The following is an 18104-nucleotide window of genomic DNA, read 5'->3' as shown; positions in this document are numbered from 1 at the left end:
TAGATGTTCTATGCTAAGAGCAATTTCACTTTTCTCACAGCAATCATACAAGTAGATAAGCAAAATGCAGATAGAACATATAAGCAGATCTTACAGAAGACAAATCAGAAACAAGAAAAATGTATGTGATTGTTTCGGCGGTCAACAGGATGCTTCAACCAGCAAAGTCTCCTTTGGTCAGCTAGCCCAGCATGTGTCACAACAACCCTCCAACCAGTAGATGAGTCAACCCAAGTCAGTTCTACAAAAGTCAACGCTGTCCTGAAAAGTCAACGCAGGGGCAGCAAGCTAAAAGTCAACACAGCAGCAAAACGGTCAACCCTTTGACCTCGATTTTTGTGCCAGGTAGTATGGCCTTCAAAAATCGAACCTCCCACAAGTTTTCAGCTTGTTTGGACCAAGCGTTGACCAAAGTCAATGCTGGTCAAACTTCTGCGAAACCCTAGCAGCAGAAACATCCTCTTCGTCCTTCCCACGTGTGGCTGAAATTCGCCCTCTAGGTAGCTCGTACTTTTTAGGATGAGAGAGGAAGATGTGAGTTGTGTTGTGTTCCAATTCTCTCCAACTTTTCCTGTATATATATATCCATCAATGAGGGTGTGTGACACATCTGTTGGGCATGTGAGCCTACATTACAAAACTGGCTGACCTTTGCACATATAATTTATTAAGAATAATAAATTCAAAATATAAGTTCTGCTCATCGGATTAAGACTATTTTTATATGGATTTTACACCTCTCAGAAAGAGGAATCCAACAAAAATATTAGCCTCTTAATCTGAGCATCAGAACATGGAGTTTGGACCTAGTTGTCCAAATTTAACAGCTGCTCTATCCTTCTTCAGACTTTGGAATTCTAGGCAAAGGTTCTACAACTCCGCATGAATTTGGTGAACTCCTAAAGAAACATCTTGAATTGGTGTCTTGTGCAATCTCATCGCAATCTCTAGGGCCTCCGCCTGGGTCCCAATCTTTTGCTGTAATAAAGCAACCCTCAAATGAGGCAAGAGTGAAGCCACAAACCACTCCCAATGCTGCCCATTTGTAAGATTCATGTTAGCTTCGCGGATCTTTCACTTCAATATCTGATCCATCTCCCAGGGTGTCTCGCTAGGCTTCATCATGATCTCCTTGAATCCAATGATCAATTGCGCTTCAGACTTGGGCCTACTGAATTCCTTATTCAGCGCAGTCTGAATGTCCGCCAATGCAGCCATCGGGTTATCAGTGTAGTATTTAATGTACCATGTTAGCGCGTGTTCCTGTAAAGAAGTAACCAACGTTGCTTTCTTCATCTGATCGTTTGTAATGCCTTGGGCTTCCCACACATCCTTCGTGACGAACCAAAACTGGTCCGGGTCCTCATTCCCCAAGCCCTTGAAAATGGGAAATTTTACTGAATTCACCATATTGAACGGTGGTGGAGGTGGTGGTGGTGTGGGCAAAGGTGTATGTGGTGGAGGTGAAGATGGAGGTGGTGTGGGTGGATGTGGTATTCACGGGAACCCTCGCCTTATTAACTGAACAACGCTTTGCGGAGAAGCCTGTGCTGCTTCTTCGTCATCACTCAAAGGAGGTTCAACCAGCAGGCTATATTCAGGTCCTGTTCCTTTTCTATCCCTAAATAACTTTCCACTTCGTGTAGCTCCAAACATCAAGGTAATTTCATAACACGCTTTTCGCACAAGACCATTTTAATCCAAGTATTCAAATACCTTAACTACTTACTCCACAGTCCTTTGAAGAAGTGGCACTCTGCTTTGCTGTAACTTACCGAAGTATCAACCGTGAACTCTGCCTCAAATCCTCCTATGATACGATCAAGATAGTGATCGATAGTGCGTGCGATCTTATCTTCAGAGGCTTCTAGTCTCCGCACTAACTCTGGGGTCCACACTATTGGACCGTCAAGCCTCCACCTTCCTTGGCCATCTGCAATTTAGCGATCCACTCATATAATTCGACTGGGAAGGAACAAAAGAAAATTTCGTGTATCTCTGTGTACAGATCCCTGTCCAACCATTGTTCTTTCGTTAATTGCGGATTCTTGTTCTCTTGCGCCGCGAATTCGTGGATCTTTCTATCCAACCAATCTTCAATTTCCTTCTTAGTTGGATTCTCGTGATGCGACATCAGACATCTCTTTATGCAGATCCCAGCCCCTTCATGAAACCATTTGTTGGATTAGGGGATCTTGACCCAGGTTCAATGTTAAATTAGTCAAGAAAATCCCTACACTACTGGCCCTTTTGGCATCAATTTGCGGAGCGCACATTGAAGTCTCACCTGAAGAAGTATGGGGGGATGCTTGAACCAAGTTTCCACCTAGAGATGGTTATGATGTCGATTTGTACCCTTTTTCTTCCTTCACGTAGATTGATAATCCCTCGAGGCGTATCGATATAGCTTCCTATTACCAGCCTCTAGACCTTCGCGAAGACCTACGACTGTCTTTCACGGACCTTAAACAGGCGAATCAACCACTTATGCACCTCTGTAATCACTCCTAAGTCTAATATTGTTTAGATCGGCTTAAGTGTCTGATATCTTTAGCATGTATTAAGATATTCTTCGTGTAAGCATATATTACTACTTGTGTTCTTATAACAATGTAAAACATACAGATTCGCGCATCAATATAGCATTAAATCATAAACCCAGTATTCATCATAATATAATTTCATTCATTCATAACAGAAGTAAATAAATCAAACACAGGTATTTCCAGAGTAATCTTCTTTATTATTGCTTCAGATCTTCTTACAGACTCAAACTACCATGCGCACTCAGCTGCAGGGGTCCGCGCACTCAGTTGCGGACTTCTACCCTAAGCCTCTGTGCACATAGCTGCAGAGCCTTTCTTCTACTTTAAGACCCTTCGCTCTTTTTGTTAATGACCCATTACATTCATCATCAATGACTGAACTCCACTGCCTTAGACTCTTCTAAGACTCTCCTTTTTACACAATCCCATGGTCCGCAGACCATGGGTATATCTTCTAAAGCCGACACAACTTACATAAACCGAAGCGTAAAACCTTTATGACATGTTACATCTATGCGCTCCGCGACCACAAATTGCAGAGACTTTACACTTTACATACAAAAACTTGGACTTTTTACCCCAAAATTTACCCTAGGGGACTTTGTCCCAACAGGTACATACATTCTTGCCCTATAGATCAACATAGCTTCTTGATTTGTTGTTCTTTGCTGTTCGGAATTTTAGTTTGTTGCCACAGAAATTGATATTTCGGATCTTGTACAACTATCTCCTTGATTTTCTCTTTGAATGTGTTTTGCACTTCACTAAATGATATTTCATATAAACAATTGGCTTTCCTACCTAGTGCATCGGCTACATGGTTCTCTTTTCCTTTCAAATGTATAATTTCAAAGTCGAACCCGCTTAGAAAATCGACCCAACGGGCTTACCTAGCATTGAAAGTGGGTTGTTTAAAAAAGTTAGTGAAACTATGATGGTCAGTCATCAGCAGAAATTTCTAACCCATCAGGTAATGTCACCACATATTTAATGCATGAATGACTGCTCTCAATTCTAGATCATAGGCCGAGTACCTTTGCTCATGCTCCTTAAGCTCCCTAGACTCGTATGCAATGAAGTACACCACCTACGCCTTCTTTTCTAGTGTCCGTACATACCACATAATCTTTATTTGGATCAACAATGCTTAATATGGGCGCGATGGTGAGTAAGTGTTTAAGTTGATCAAAACTCTTTTGGCAATCCATGCTCCACTTAAAAGCCCTTCCTTTCTTTTGCAGTGAGGTAATAGGATATGCTACCTTAGAAAATCCTTCAATAAACCGCCTGCAGTGTCCGACTAGACCCATAAATGACCTTACGTCAGCCACATCTTTTGGTATCGGCCACTCCAATATGGTATTTATCTTTTCCGGGTCTATGGCTATTCCATCCTTGGTAATGACATGACCCAGATATTAGATCTGTTCTTTAAAGAAATCACATTTGCTATACTTGGCATATAGCTGGTGTTCCCTTAAAACTTGCAGGACAATACGAAGGTGCTCTTTGTGCTCTTCTACCGTCCGAGAGTAAATTAGTATGTCATTGATAAAAATTAACACAAATTTATCCAAGTATTGATGGAATATACTGTTAATAAGGCACATGGAAGTTGCAGGCGCATTTGCTAATCCGAAGGGAAACACAACAAACTCGTAATGCCCAAATCGAGTTCTAAAGGTTGTTTTTGCTATATCCTCCTCCTTAATTCTAATTTGGTGATAACCCGAGCGAAGATCAATTTTTGAAAACACGGTTGCTCCTTTCACTTGATCAAACAACTCGTCTATGCGAGGTAGGGTGTACTTGTTCTTGATGGTTAACTTCTTTAGTTGGCAGTAAGCCATAGATATTCGCAGGGTCCCATCCTTCTTTTTAACAAAAAGTATCGGGGCTCCCCAAGGCGATACACTTGGTCGAATGTATTTTTTGTCAAGTAGCTCTTGTAACTGCATATTTAGTTTTGTTAACTCTAGTATACTCATACAATAAGGGGTCCAAGATACCGAAGTATCCCCTGGTACTAATTCAATAGTAAAATCTATATATCTTTTGGCGGAAGTCCCGAAATTTCTTTAGGAAATACATCCGGAAAATTTTGCACCACTGGTATATTTTCTAAGGCGGCAGACTTTTCTTTTGAATTAGAGTATCCTACTTGTATTGCATAAATATGGCATCCTTTTCAGATACATTTGGCCAATTTGCAGGATGTGACTGGCCTCAGCTTTAAGGGTCTTTTTATCCCCTGAATTTCTTGTCTCTTTCCTTCCTTGTACATATAGTTAATAGTTTTAATTTTACAATTAATGAGACCAGTGTTTTTCCAACCAGTCCATACCGATTAAAATACCATATGATCCTAAGGGCAATACATTCAAGTTTGCCATAATAGCCTACCCTGCTATCTATAGGGGAAATTTGTTGACCTTGGCCAACACTCTTCTCTTGGCTCTCATAGCTAGTTGCACTTACTAGGTAGTTTTAAACTTAATAGCTTGTAAACTGCATTGTTCTACTATTTTGGGACTAATGTAACTCAGGGTAGCTCCGGAATCAATTAAAATAGACACAGTTTGGTTGAAGATTTTACTTTCAAATTCTATCATAGTCTGCTGGTACTCCGCTTGATGATCTTCAAGAGCAGCATTGATTTTCAGCATGCTTCTGGCCACTTCTCCTACTGTTGATGCTTCTTGAATTTGTGCCACCTGATCAGTTCTCTTGCGATGTGGACAATTTTTAACATAAGGAGGTCCTCCGCATCCTCAGCACTATACTGGGGGTCTAGCTGCCATCTCCACTTCAATCCTTACCGACTGTTCATTTGTTTTTGTGTCACTGGGAAATTTGGATTTGGGTTGATTTCTGTTCATGTTTTTATGTATTTGTCCTTTAGGGTGTTTATTGACCATAAACGTATTTACTTTACTGATGGGAGAAAATTTTCTCCCCTTTTTGTCATTCCATCTCTTACTTCCTTCCCCTTTTGGTTTTCTTTGCTGGTAACATATTCTAGCCTTCCGTATGACCTCATCCATGGTTTTCGGGTTATCCAACTCAAGGTGTTCTTTCATAAACAGCGGCAAACTGTTGATAAACCGCTGCACCTTAGCCTTGTCTTTTCATATATATGGGACATATCGTAGTAAAGATGTAAATTTGGTTATGATAACCCTTGTGGCTAAGGTCCAGCACCTTAGCCTTCTCTTCATAAAATATTTCGGTCAGATATTTTTCCTTAAAATATCTTTGAAATTTGTCCCAAGTTATGCTCTGTTCATTTACACCTCAAACTCTCTTCACTTCCTTCCACCACAAGGTGACTTTTCCCTGTAGCTAAAAGATGGCCAACCGAGCTTTTAAGTTATGATCATATTCGTATAGCTGGAAATACTTTTTCATGTTGATGAGCCAGGCTTTTGCTGCCTTTTCTAGTTCACCATCAAAGAGGGGAGGCTTTATCTTCCAGAATTCTCCTTGTAGTTCTACTCTTTGTCTCTTTTGTTTGTTATGTTCTGATACATTACCAGATTCTTCTTCCTGGTTCTCTTCACCGCCTTCAGTTTCTTCCCGCTCAGTATGAAATTCTTGTTCTCCAGTCATGTTTCCCTGCTAAGGACTGGGAATTTTTTGTCTTTGATTCTGTCTATCCGATAGACTCTTCATGATCTTTTCTTGTTCCTACATTAACCATTCATTGTCTACCAGCAGTCGAGCCATTTCTGCCTTTAATTCTTGCATAGTTTCCAAGATTGTAGTATTAGTATTCCGTGGCTCTTCTCCCAGTTGTACCCATATCTCAGGATTGGTCTCCTGAAAGATTGTTGCTCCTGTTCCCATCATTGTTCGGTGTGGTATGGTTCCCGCTCTTCTCATTCTAGCTGCTTTTCTACTTCTCTCTCTGTGTACATCATAAATGATGTTAATTCTTATTTTCTAGAGGCCTTAGTTTTGGAACCATACCTATAACAAATATTTTTTTTTAATATACATTCAATATATTGAAACATTTTTAACTTATTTTTAAACATATCACCATTATCAAATTTACCCATTTAACCTAGCACCAACGGATTTCATAACATAGATTTCATATTATTCACATCATTGAAAATCTAGTAGCTGGGTACAAAAGTAATAACTGTAAAGCTCCACGGTAATAATAAATGGCTATCAAATATGTCAGTCACACTATGTTACTTGTCTGATTTCCTAAGGTGACTCTTATTACATAATTTGTGCTCTGAGATGAATTAAGGTCGGCACCCTTGTGGGTACGTTTCATTTATTGTTTAACATAATTCAGGGTGGTCGACTGCTTAGGAATGTGAATCTATCTTTTTTGGAGTCTTCTCTGTGGTTGGCAGTTGGCTTTGTATCGCTTAGGCGATTGTGCTGCATCAACGTCTCTCCCTTACCCCTTAGATCAGACAGTGGAGGCGACCTCCCGTGGTTCTAAGCGATAGCTGGATGGGTAGACCGGGTCACTTGTTGCATTTGTTGGCCGCTGACTCAGGCTTCGGTCCTCTATGGAATTTCTCACCTGGTGAGTAATCTTGTATGCATTTCCTCCCTTCAGTAGCATGCGTGGTTAGACTCGTAAGTTTGTTCTGCTAACTGAAGAACATACTCCGTTCTACAGCTTCCTGTTATCACTGCTCAGACCATCATTAGTAGTTTGGAGATGTATGCCGCCAAACTGGGTAAGAACCTTTTGTTTAATCATTTCTACAATGTTATGCAGGTTTTCCTTACTATTCTGGTACAATTTAATCCCATTCGTTTGTATTGACTGGGTGTTACAGGCTCAAGCACTGGAGAACCAGGAGGTTCGACTCCCTTTGCCAGATTCTTCAACCCTCAAGTTTTGTTCCACTGGGTATGCAAGGGATTTGGCTTGACCAGAATTGGGGTTTTTATTTCCCTTCGGTTGTAATTTGTTTTGGATTTGGAACACTGTGTATTTATTTAAGTTCCAACCTATGTATATATAGTTGAAGGGTTTCTTGGCTCGTAAGCCTCAGTTTGGTTATTACTTCGTTATTTGTAAACTTAACTCTCTTAACCTTGTACAGGTTACTAGTTCTTTGTCTTTTTTGAAACTAAAGGTATAAGAAACCCTGAAAGAAGCCTTGCGCCATTTGACTGTATTTTCTAGGATTATGACCCGATGATTATGTTATTTATTTCATATTAATGGTGTTACTGGTATCTCTATTCCATATGGTATTTTCTTGACATGAAGGTCGTGGTTTTAAGAGCGGTTGTAGGTTATGAATTTCTGGAAATTTCACTGTCTTGGCTTGATGTCGTTTACCATGTATTCGCATGTCTGTCAATTCTTGTTTTGTCGTTTTTACCAAGCAGGTCTTTCATACAGCTAGGGTTTGAACATCCAAATTCGGTTTTGATTTATATATATGACAGAAGCTCGTTCTTAGGTTTCTGGCTGGAGCATTTATCGTTTTCTTTTAAATATAATTTTGCCTCTGTTGTCTTCCGGGCTATGCGTTTTAGTGAAACTCCTCGGCTATTTTTGCCTATCTGAGGATGCCGAGATTATGGGCATTCTATCATTTCATTTGAACTTGTTAATTGTATGTCATGTTCTTAGTTTAAAACATAAGTTATTGATTTCATTTCTTTCCCATTACTGAAGCTTCTAGTTTGATTGTGGGAATATAAAATGTTATTGTCTGTGATATTATCTTATTTTTTGATTTAATAGTTCTTTTCCAACTATTGGAATTCTGGATATTATCCATAGAGATTAACGGAAATTCTCTCAGCGATTCCTTCTTTCCTTTAAGATTTATGCTTAATAGAAGATAATGCTTACTATGCTAGCTACAGTAATCACACCAGAGTATACTAGTTTTGTAGATAATAACTATCTGCGTCTTAGATTTAAGGTATACACATTCATCCTATCTTTAGTAATAGAATTTCTATAATTAGGTGTTCATGGTTTCCAGATTACACTTATCTGGCTAGCTGAACCGAATTAAATTCTTTATTCTTGTCTTGCCTCCCAACCATGAGATCCGCGCTGCTATGCCCTTGGTCTCCCCCCGAGCTACCCTTCCCGGGTTTCTCCTCGAGAACTTCTTTCTTGTTATCTGATCTTGATCAGACTTAACTACCTCATCACCATTTGTCCTTCCAGCACAGTTAAAATTTTTCTTTTAAGTATCACTCAATTATTTTTCCTCCCAGATCTCAGATCCCCCCATCGCCCCCATCTTCTTGATCCCTTGGAACAAATCTCTCATAGAAGTAGTTAGGTTTGGGCGATGCCCCCATCTTCTTGATCCCTTGGAATAAATTTCTCATAGAAGTAGTTAGAATAAATCTCTCACAGAAGTAGTTAGGGTTGGGTGGTGCCCCCATCTTCTTGATCCCTTGGAATAAATCTCTCACAGAAGTAGTTAGTTAGGGTTGGGTAACCTCCCAGCCTAACTATTTTGAGAAATAAAAATTGTCACCTTTTTGACAATACATTCTCATTCAAGTTTAATCAAATAATTACTGCGATAATTCCAACATTCCATTTTTCATGCAACTAAATCAAAATTACTAATTATATAAACTTAATTAGTATTCAATTTGTTTAAAAGTGCGGTAAATAAATATTTACATATGGGGGACATCACAAATTGTCAATGGTGGTAGCCGTAATTAAGGAGAAGTGTTAAAAGTAATCACACCCACTGTGTTTAAGCAAACGGATAGCAGTCATAACAGATGTACACAACAAATCAAATGGCAGATTTTTGCTTTCAGCCTCAAGGAAAAGAATGTAAATAATATTTTGACGAGGAGTACAACCTCTTCATTCCTGCGTACAATATATTTCTTCGTGCAACACATCAAACAATTAAGAACACAAAAATCTTGTAGCGCTTGTAAAGAATAAATACCATGCATTTACTGCGTAGCTGGTGTTTGTGCTGCGCAACACCTGAAGGTTCATAATTTGTTTTTTTTTTTGAATTAGCGACCATCCTTGGTCATAATATTTGTCTTGTCATAAAATTTAATGAATGAATTTATGTTCTTTGGGGTTGCATGGTTTTCCGTTTTTAGTTTTGCAAGTGAAATCGAGAAGTCTAGATAAATTTGTTGAGGAAAAGGCAGTGGAGACTAAAAACAACTTGTTACTGTGTTTTACAGTCAGTTTTTGTGCAAGAAACTAGAGAAGAGTAAATTTCTGTAAAATTTCCAGTTTTTACTTGATGAAGGAGCTGCAACCTCCATATTTGTTGCATATTTTCATGTGAATGTATTTCCTTATATTCAAAATCATAATCAAAAGATACTTTGTTGTGCCCATAATTGTGTGATTTATGGTGTTTTACCACTCAAATATTCTTTTTACTCTGTTTTACTGTGTTTTGTTATTGCACATAATTTTTGGGTTTTTTATTTTGGTTTTAATGTCAAGTGAACTATTTTTATATTTTCTGTGTGGTGGTCTCTTAAAGTATCTCCTATGCATTAACAACAACAATAAGTGCTCATATTCGTCAAAGAAAACACCTCACGTAGATGGAAATACCTATCGACACACATTAAAGTAATAAGTATAGAAAAAATAATTGAAATTTTGAAGACACAAGTAACAGATAAGGAAAAGGTCGATGATACGTGAATGTAGACGATTACTAATGGTTGAATTAAATTACCTTATCATCGAAAAAGGTAGACCAGAAGTGAGAAATGAATTGATCATGTGGATATTTGGTCATAAGATTTGGTGCTTCGTATGTTCAAAACAATTTTCAAATCAAGTTACTAACTTAATTCTCAAACAATTTTGAATCCAGTTTTACCCTTTTCCTAGAATTTTCCATTGATTTATGGGCTAGATTTGGTTTCCTATCATTGGTAGTAGTGTCTCGTAGATTAATGCGAGGTCATATGAAATCCCCGAGAGACATCTAATTAATGGGAGATTAGTGACCCACGAAGTAGTTAAAGCTAACCTTTATAGGAATCTTTGATGTGTTAGCGAATATTTGGTGTTTCCTGATGTCAACGAAGACTATAATAATGAGTGACTACTTTAAGATAAGGGAAGTTTGAACCTATGTAAGATGGCGTGATTGACAATCTAAATTGTGAGCGAGGATAGAGAAAATACAATTTAGGAAAATGGAAGTTTGAGCCTATGTAAGATTATGTGAATGCAATTTAAATTGTGAGTAATTATAGGGAAAATACAATTTAGGAAAATGGAGAGAACCACTCATTGCATGGTCAATAGTTGGATGGTGGGCACAAGGATAGGGGAGAAAATTTCAGATATGTGTCTTCAAAGAGATGGCTTTTTAACTGATTATGAACTAGAACAAGTTAGATAATTGGAATAAAGAAAGTAGGAATTTTACGAGATTAAAAATTATATTGGAAACTTAAAATCCCAGCCACTTGGATTTTTAGATAATTGGAATAAAGAAAGTAGGAATTTTACGAGATTAAAAATTATATTGGAAACTTAAAATCCGAGCCACTTGGATTTTTGAAGGCTACAACAATACTCGGTTATTCCATAGTAATCTAGTTATTGAAGGGTTGTAAACCACATTTGGAAATTTTTTACATCAAATGGTTCAAAAGTTGTTTCTTCCTTTGATGAAATTTCACAATAAGGAGTTAGATTTTATGGGAAATTGTTTGAAGGTATGGGCATATAAATATTATGGATCAATTGAAAATTGTATAAAACTTTCCTCGATTTTTCATAGATGAATAATCTAATTGGATAGGGAGACCTACTACGGAGGAGGAAGTTTTAAATATTCTTAAGAAGATTCCCAAAGAAAATAGTCGGGGGCTTGATGGTTGCCGTGCATAATTTTTCTTGTCCTTCTTTGATTTGATAGGGAAAATATCGTAGAGGTGGTTGAGGATTCTACAACAAGGGAGTTTGTTTCTAGAAATCTTAACACCAATTTCCTTGATTTAATTCCTGAGATGGCAGATCCTAAGTCTTTTGATGATTTTTGGTTGATAGCCCTATGCAATTCTTTGTACAAGATGATCTCTAAGCTTATTACTAATACGCTGAAGGTTAGTTTGTGAAATCATATGTCCTTGAATCAATCTGGTTTTCTCTACAATAGGCAGATTCATGATGCAACCAGGACAATGTAGGAGGTCATTCATATAATGAAAGATAAAAAATTTCTAGCTTTAGTGATGAAGATTGATTTGAAAAAAGCATATGATAGAGTGAACTAGTCTTTCTTGAGATTGGTTTGAATAAAAAATGGTTTTAAATTTGAAGTTGTGTCTTGGATCTTGGGTTGTATTCAATATGCTAATAATTGTGTTCTTATCAATGGTGAGCATTTTGAATTCTCGAGGGCATCAAAGGGAATAAGGCAAGGATGCCCCCTTTCTTCGTTTATGTTTTTGCTCAATATTGAAGGCAAAGGAAAATCGTATAATTAAAGGAGTGGAAGTCAGCCCTCATGTAGTAATAAATAACATTTTAATTATTGATGACTTGCTATTATTTGGTCCATGAAATGTGTGCGAATGAAATACGTTTGAATAAATTTTGGGCTACTTTTGTAATGCCACGATCATGGAAGTAGTACTTGATAAATTGAGTGGTCATAGTAGTAACCTAGAGGAGGAGAATCTAGAATCCATTAAAGGTATTTTTCCTCTCAATTTTGGTATGCTAAATGATGGTTTTAAATATCTTGGATATTTCCTTAAACGAAATAATTATAGAGTAGTTGATGATTCTAGATTCCGAGGAAAGTGGAAATACACATTAATCTTTGGTGTAATCAGTGGCTCTCTTTAGGAGGCAAACTAATTCTACTGAAATATGGTATAGAGAGCATTTCATTTTTTTCGCTAACCTTAGCCAAAATTCCCCAAATTATTTTGATTTCAATAAGGAAACTAAGTGTTGAGTTTTTATCGAATGGAAAGAATAAGAAAATAGGCATGTCTCTCGTGAAGTGTGAAAGATTGGAAATTAAAAAAAAAATGTAGGCTAAGCCCTAGGAAATATGGAGTTATTCGCTTTAGCCCTTGCTACAAAAAGTGTATGACAGATGCTTTTTGAAAACAACTTATGGAGCTCGATCATGAGGTTAAAATACCTAAAGGATAATTTGGTGGAGCTATGGTTAAGACAACAGTCAAAATCTACTAGGGGTGAATCAATGATTTGGAGAAATGTGGTCAAAGGGATACAAGTTATGGAAAAATGGATCACATGAAAAATTGGTAATGGAAGGAATGGATTAATTGGACGAGATTTGTGGATTGGGAGTGATGGTAAGCACTGATTGTCTGCAGATATAGTATAATTTCTAAATTATCATGGTGTTTATCATATTGTGGATGTGGCTATAGATGATAACATGGATGTTGATAATCAAGTATGGGCTTCTGCTCAAGGTTTACAAATCTCGCTAGTTTTAGTAGGTGAATGGAATTTATTTTTATGACTTTGGGGAAACAAGGTATTTTTTTAAATAGGGATGAAGAGGAAAGTCTGTCTTGGTCTAAAAATAAGCAATATGGGGTTGTTTCAGAAAAGCATGAATACAATGCCTTGATTCAATAAAATATGACATATGAAATGTCCACTTTTTTTATTGATTCTTCTTGAAAGGAAAACTCTCACTTGGGATGTTTTAGCAAAAAAAAAATATGGGGAGGTCCTTAATTTGATAATGAATCTATAGACCAATTATTTGTTTTTTTCCGTTTTGTGAAGACTATTTGGAAAGAGGTATTGTGAGTCCTAAAAATAAAAATTTGGTGATTTGGGAACTCTATTGAAGAAATTCTATGGCTTTGGGTTCAAAGATTTATTTTTTCCTCTTTTAAATTTCTACGTGCATTTGTGATGTGGGGCATTTGGTTAGAGAGAAACAAATTTATTTCTTAGAATGATATTATATGCTCAACAATAATTACACATGATTCTAGAGTTACTTTTCTAGAATAGGTTAAGACATTAAAATTAAAGAAGACAATAATCATAAGGGAGTTGGTGATATCTGAAGGAAATCTATGGGGTTTCTTTAATGGTTCCTGTCAAAGGGAGAATTGTGGGGTTGGTTTCTTCATTCTATTCCCTCATAATGTGGTTCTAAAATGTAAGTTGGGCTTTGGAAATGGTAGAAGCTTTATTGTTGAGTTGATTTATCTATGGTGTACTTTGAGGTTAGCTTTGTGTAAGAAGGTGGAGGTTTTTAATTTGATTGGTGATTCCAAAATAATAGTGGACTAGTTCAATGGAAAGTTGGATCTTAGAATCCTTTAGTTGGAATCATATAAAAGGAGGATCCAATCACAACAAGAGTTTGATGATATTTAGATCCTTCACTATTATAGGGAGGATAATGTTCTAGTAGATTTCTCTCAAAGGAAGCTTTACTTTTGGATGTTGGAATTTTTACCCGTTTAGAATTCTGTAATGGTGTTTTATCATAATATTTTCCTTTAATCTCTTTAATCCTTCTTTTCTAGTGACAATTTAGTCTTTATTCTTTATGCATGAATTAAGAATATGTTGGATGCTAAGATAAAATGTTTATTAAGAAATAATGTGAGTTTCTATGTAGCCAAGAGATTAAACTTTTATTTTTATTTTTATTCTAGAAATATCAAAAGTATGTTTTAAAAAAAAAGATTTATATCATGATGTGTCGAGATAGACTATTAGAACTAGATGCAAAATATGCAAAAGCTATTATGAATTTTTTGAGAAAAATCACAATAAGTTCAAAGTACATGGTAAATTTACATGGAAATGATTTAAGAAAAATAACAAAGAAGTGGTGTATTGAAGATAAAGAAGATAACGAGGAAAATAGAGTTCTAAAAGAATCATTAGATATAACAAACCCAAAATCTTAATCTTGGAATAAAGATGTGAGGTGTTTATATTTGACTTGAAGGTTAATTTATGGAATGGGGGTTCTATTGATGTTGTGATCAACACCCTCCAAAATTTTTCATACACTTGAATTTTGGAGCCTACTAAGGATTTTGTGATCTGTCATCCCATGGCCACTTCATGGTCGATCGATGCTTTGTTAAGTGTTTAACCTTATTCACAGGTTCTAAGTGTAAAGTCACTTTATCACACATGCTTATTCATTGATAAATGCATGAGTTCATATTTCTTATGCAAGTCTATATTGATGACAATCAGTGTGCACTTTCCATCGACAATCCCTCTCACTTTGGTTGCAATTGTACTTCCATTTGGTGAGTTTTCCAAACTGTTGCTTTTGCACACCTTTGTTTTCGTAAGTGTCGATTTCACATTCACGAATGACATTTTTTCTTTCTTTGAACTCAAAAAGTGTTGTTTTCATGTTTTCTTATTGTCGTAGGTGTCACTTTTAGTTGTTTTCACTCTTGTATGTGTCGCATATGTGCACATCTCTAGATTTAGTTATAGTGCACTATTCTACCTTACATGGTCCTATATATCATTATAATATGTGCTAGACACATTCCCATAGCTTAGCACACTTTTTAGTCGTAGTTGACACTTGTGTCGCAACTTGTATTCTAAGTGTCGTAATGTGGCATTTTAACTATCACACTTAAAAATACGTGTCACTTTGTTGTCATTTCAAGGTGTGATTGTTAGTCATGAGTCCTGTGCCTTGTGTTGGCTTGTATAAATGACATTCATGGGTTTGATCCATGTTTGAGTCTCTTCAGATGCATTTCCATCTCTTACTCTATTGGTTCCACACTTATCCATTTTGGAGCTCTTCTTGGTCCTTCAACCCAGTGCAAGTTATGAAGGCATTAACTCTCTTACTAGGTGATGATAAATTCCTATCCATGATCCTTATTGATGAAATCTCTCCCTCCTATACTTGTGTATTGAGTCTTTCCTAAGGTCATCTCTTATGGATGCACATTCAAAACCTTCAAAGAATAGTCACATAACCCTTGTTTCTCATACTGACTCACTGCACTAAGTTTTGATCACCTCTACCTTGCATGGTGCATAAAGTACTTTTAGATGATAGCAAGGACCTCCTTCATCTCCTTGCAAAATAAAACTACATAATTAAAAGGCCCTCCTCCCTTCACGATGCAGTGAGAACCCTCCTAGGCAAAGTGACCTCCTTTCTTCTGGTTGCCTTAGCCAATTGCACAACCTCTTCTTCTAGTGAACCATTCCAATTGCAGAGCACATATATAGTAAACAGTGAGCCACTATTGAATAAAATTGTGGTGAGAAGAACGATATCCCTTTCAGAGAAGACTTCAGGAAAACAAGAACCCTCTGAGCGGACTTCAGGAAAACAGGGACCCTCTAAGTGCGCTTTAGGAAAACAAGGACCCTTTGAGCATTCTTCAGGAAAAAATGGACCCTTTGTCCCTTCCAGGACACACAACACACTCTCAAGAAAAATTTGGTTATTCTTGTCTACTATCATTGCACCCTGCACTAGGACTAAGTCTTGCCTTTATTTCTAAGTGCATGGCACACATTTATTAAACATTAGGGTCATCCCTTGCTCACTGTTAAGCTCAATTGTGCTTTCACTATCTCCTACTTCCTTGAGCCTAGTGCATGGGGCAGTATTAGTCAACAAGCTTATCACAATGTCCCTTGCACTTTCCCACTACACTAGACCTTGACGAGCCCCTCCTTATAGCACATGACACCGTTTTAGTGTGTAATGGTTCCCTCCTCAACAACTATTGAACTCAACTGTGCCATCCTCATCAAGCCCTTCCCTATTAGTCCTTTCACAGGCCTATCACAAATAACTTCTTCCATGAGCAAGGTAGAGAAAATAAATGATTTCAAGATTGATTTTTCCTTTTCATGAATGTCTTCATTGGAAGGTGTACCTCGTGACCATGGCAAGGTTAGACTCAAGGAATATGTCAAGGAGAAGAAACAAAGAAGCACTTGTAGAGAATAAGTACAAAGAAGGACCATCACGAGGACATGAAGCAGATTTGAGACCATGACAGAATAAAGACATTGCATGATTACTCAGAAGGTCTCGATGTTGATTCATGACCCTTTGGAGGGTGAAGATTGAGTATAAATCAGATCTATCAAGAATACAAGACAAAGCAACAAAGAGATAAGCTTGGAATTTCCACATCATCATGAATCTCCATGTCATCATTGTCAAGTTGTGGCTTCTACAAGTGTTAACACAATCTCATATTTGTCCATATGTCTTTCCACATCATCATATGGAATTTAATGATGTATTTTCAAGGAAATGACAAAATATAATGTGTGGAAGTCTAAAAGTCATATGTGGAATATGAAAAGTCACATGTGGAATATGAAAAGTCACATGTGGAAAAAAAATTCATATAGAAGTTCAAAGGTCATTTAGGAGTCCAAGGGTCATGAGGTTAACTCAAGAGTCATGGGAATGTGAAAGGTCATTCCTCTTGTTATAAAGGAAGCCTCATAACTCAAGAAAGGGGCTTTTGGAGGCTTACACTTTGGAGTATAGCCTTGGCTTCTTTCTCTTGGCATAGGAGAGAAAGTCATTCTTTTGGAGAAGAAAGAAGTGACTTCTTGCTCCACTATTAGAGCTAGTGTATCATGATTGTAACTATGTACATGGATATTTCACCTAATAATTGAATATCATTAAGCCAACATACTTTCATGCATATATCATGAATGTTTTAAGATTATTCTTTTGATGTTTTCGATATATGTTGGAATTCTTATTTACTATAAAAATTAAACTATTTTGGTGGCTTTGGTTCTTATCTTGTTCAATGTGTGTTGTATTTTGTTTCACGAACCATTGTTATCTTGTGAACTAACTTGCAGGTTAATCAATGAATATTTACTTGATCTCATGTGCCTCTCTTAGGATAGTACTATTACTTTCCTTCTAGAGACTCACTCTTGTCTCGCCTCTTATGAAGGCCTCCTTTTATATATTACAATTGGTGCTTCACAATGTAAACTTACTTACTGATTTTAAAGGTTATGTGATAATTTCTTATGTTATCCATTGAATCCACGAAAAACCTTAAGTTATGGTGGTCGGGTCGATACTTCTGGTGAGGCTCCTACTCCAAATAGTGTGAGTTCTAATTGGGACTTCACATTGAGGAGACCCCCTATATGTTGGCGATATCTAGCATCATCAACATTATGGCCCTATAAGGAGGGTCATATGACAAGTTGTGCCCATTGAGTTCATTTTGAATCGCTTATCTTAAATGGATCATCCCTAAATCATACTATTGGGGTGTTTTTCCAATACATCTAATCGTAAACTTTTAATTCCCAATGAACCCCTTTATAACTTGTCTCAATTAAAGTTTGATGGTGAGGGTGATACATCCATAACCAAGCATATCTTTCAGTTTTCCATGTTTTTCGAATTTTATGAAATCGATTCTGAAGATGTTTCTCTTATAATTTTCTTACTCCCCCTTGAAGTTCAAATTAATCGATGGTGTCATATTGTACCATATGTTTCCATTCATTCATTTGATCAATTCCTCAAGGAGATTCATCAAGCCTTTAATAAGTATGATTAATGAGGC

The 18104-nt window shown here is 36.9% G+C and overlaps 1 long non-coding RNA gene across 1 annotated transcript; it reads left to right on the top strand.

Moving 5' to 3' along the window:
* The first annotated feature begins 6760 nt into the window (after window positions 1-6760).
* Window positions 6761-7743, top strand: LOC149204667 (uncharacterized). The gene is made up of 3 exons (XR_016251790.1): window positions 6761-7098; window positions 7195-7255; window positions 7358-7743. It is a non-coding gene; the product is annotated as an uncharacterized LOC149204667 (long non-coding RNA).
* The last annotated feature ends 10361 nt before the right edge of the window (window positions 7744-18104 follow it).

Source organism: Pinus tabuliformis, chromosome 1_2, assembly GCF_031772625.1.
Source record: "Pinus tabuliformis cultivar Carrire ecotype Pingquan chromosome 1_2, CPIR1, whole genome shotgun sequence".
In the NCBI taxonomy this organism is placed as follows: Eukaryota; Viridiplantae; Streptophyta; class Pinopsida; order Pinales; family Pinaceae; genus Pinus; species Pinus tabuliformis.
The sequence above is the reverse complement of the archived record's forward strand: the minus strand, read 5'-3'. Positions and strand labels throughout refer to the sequence as shown.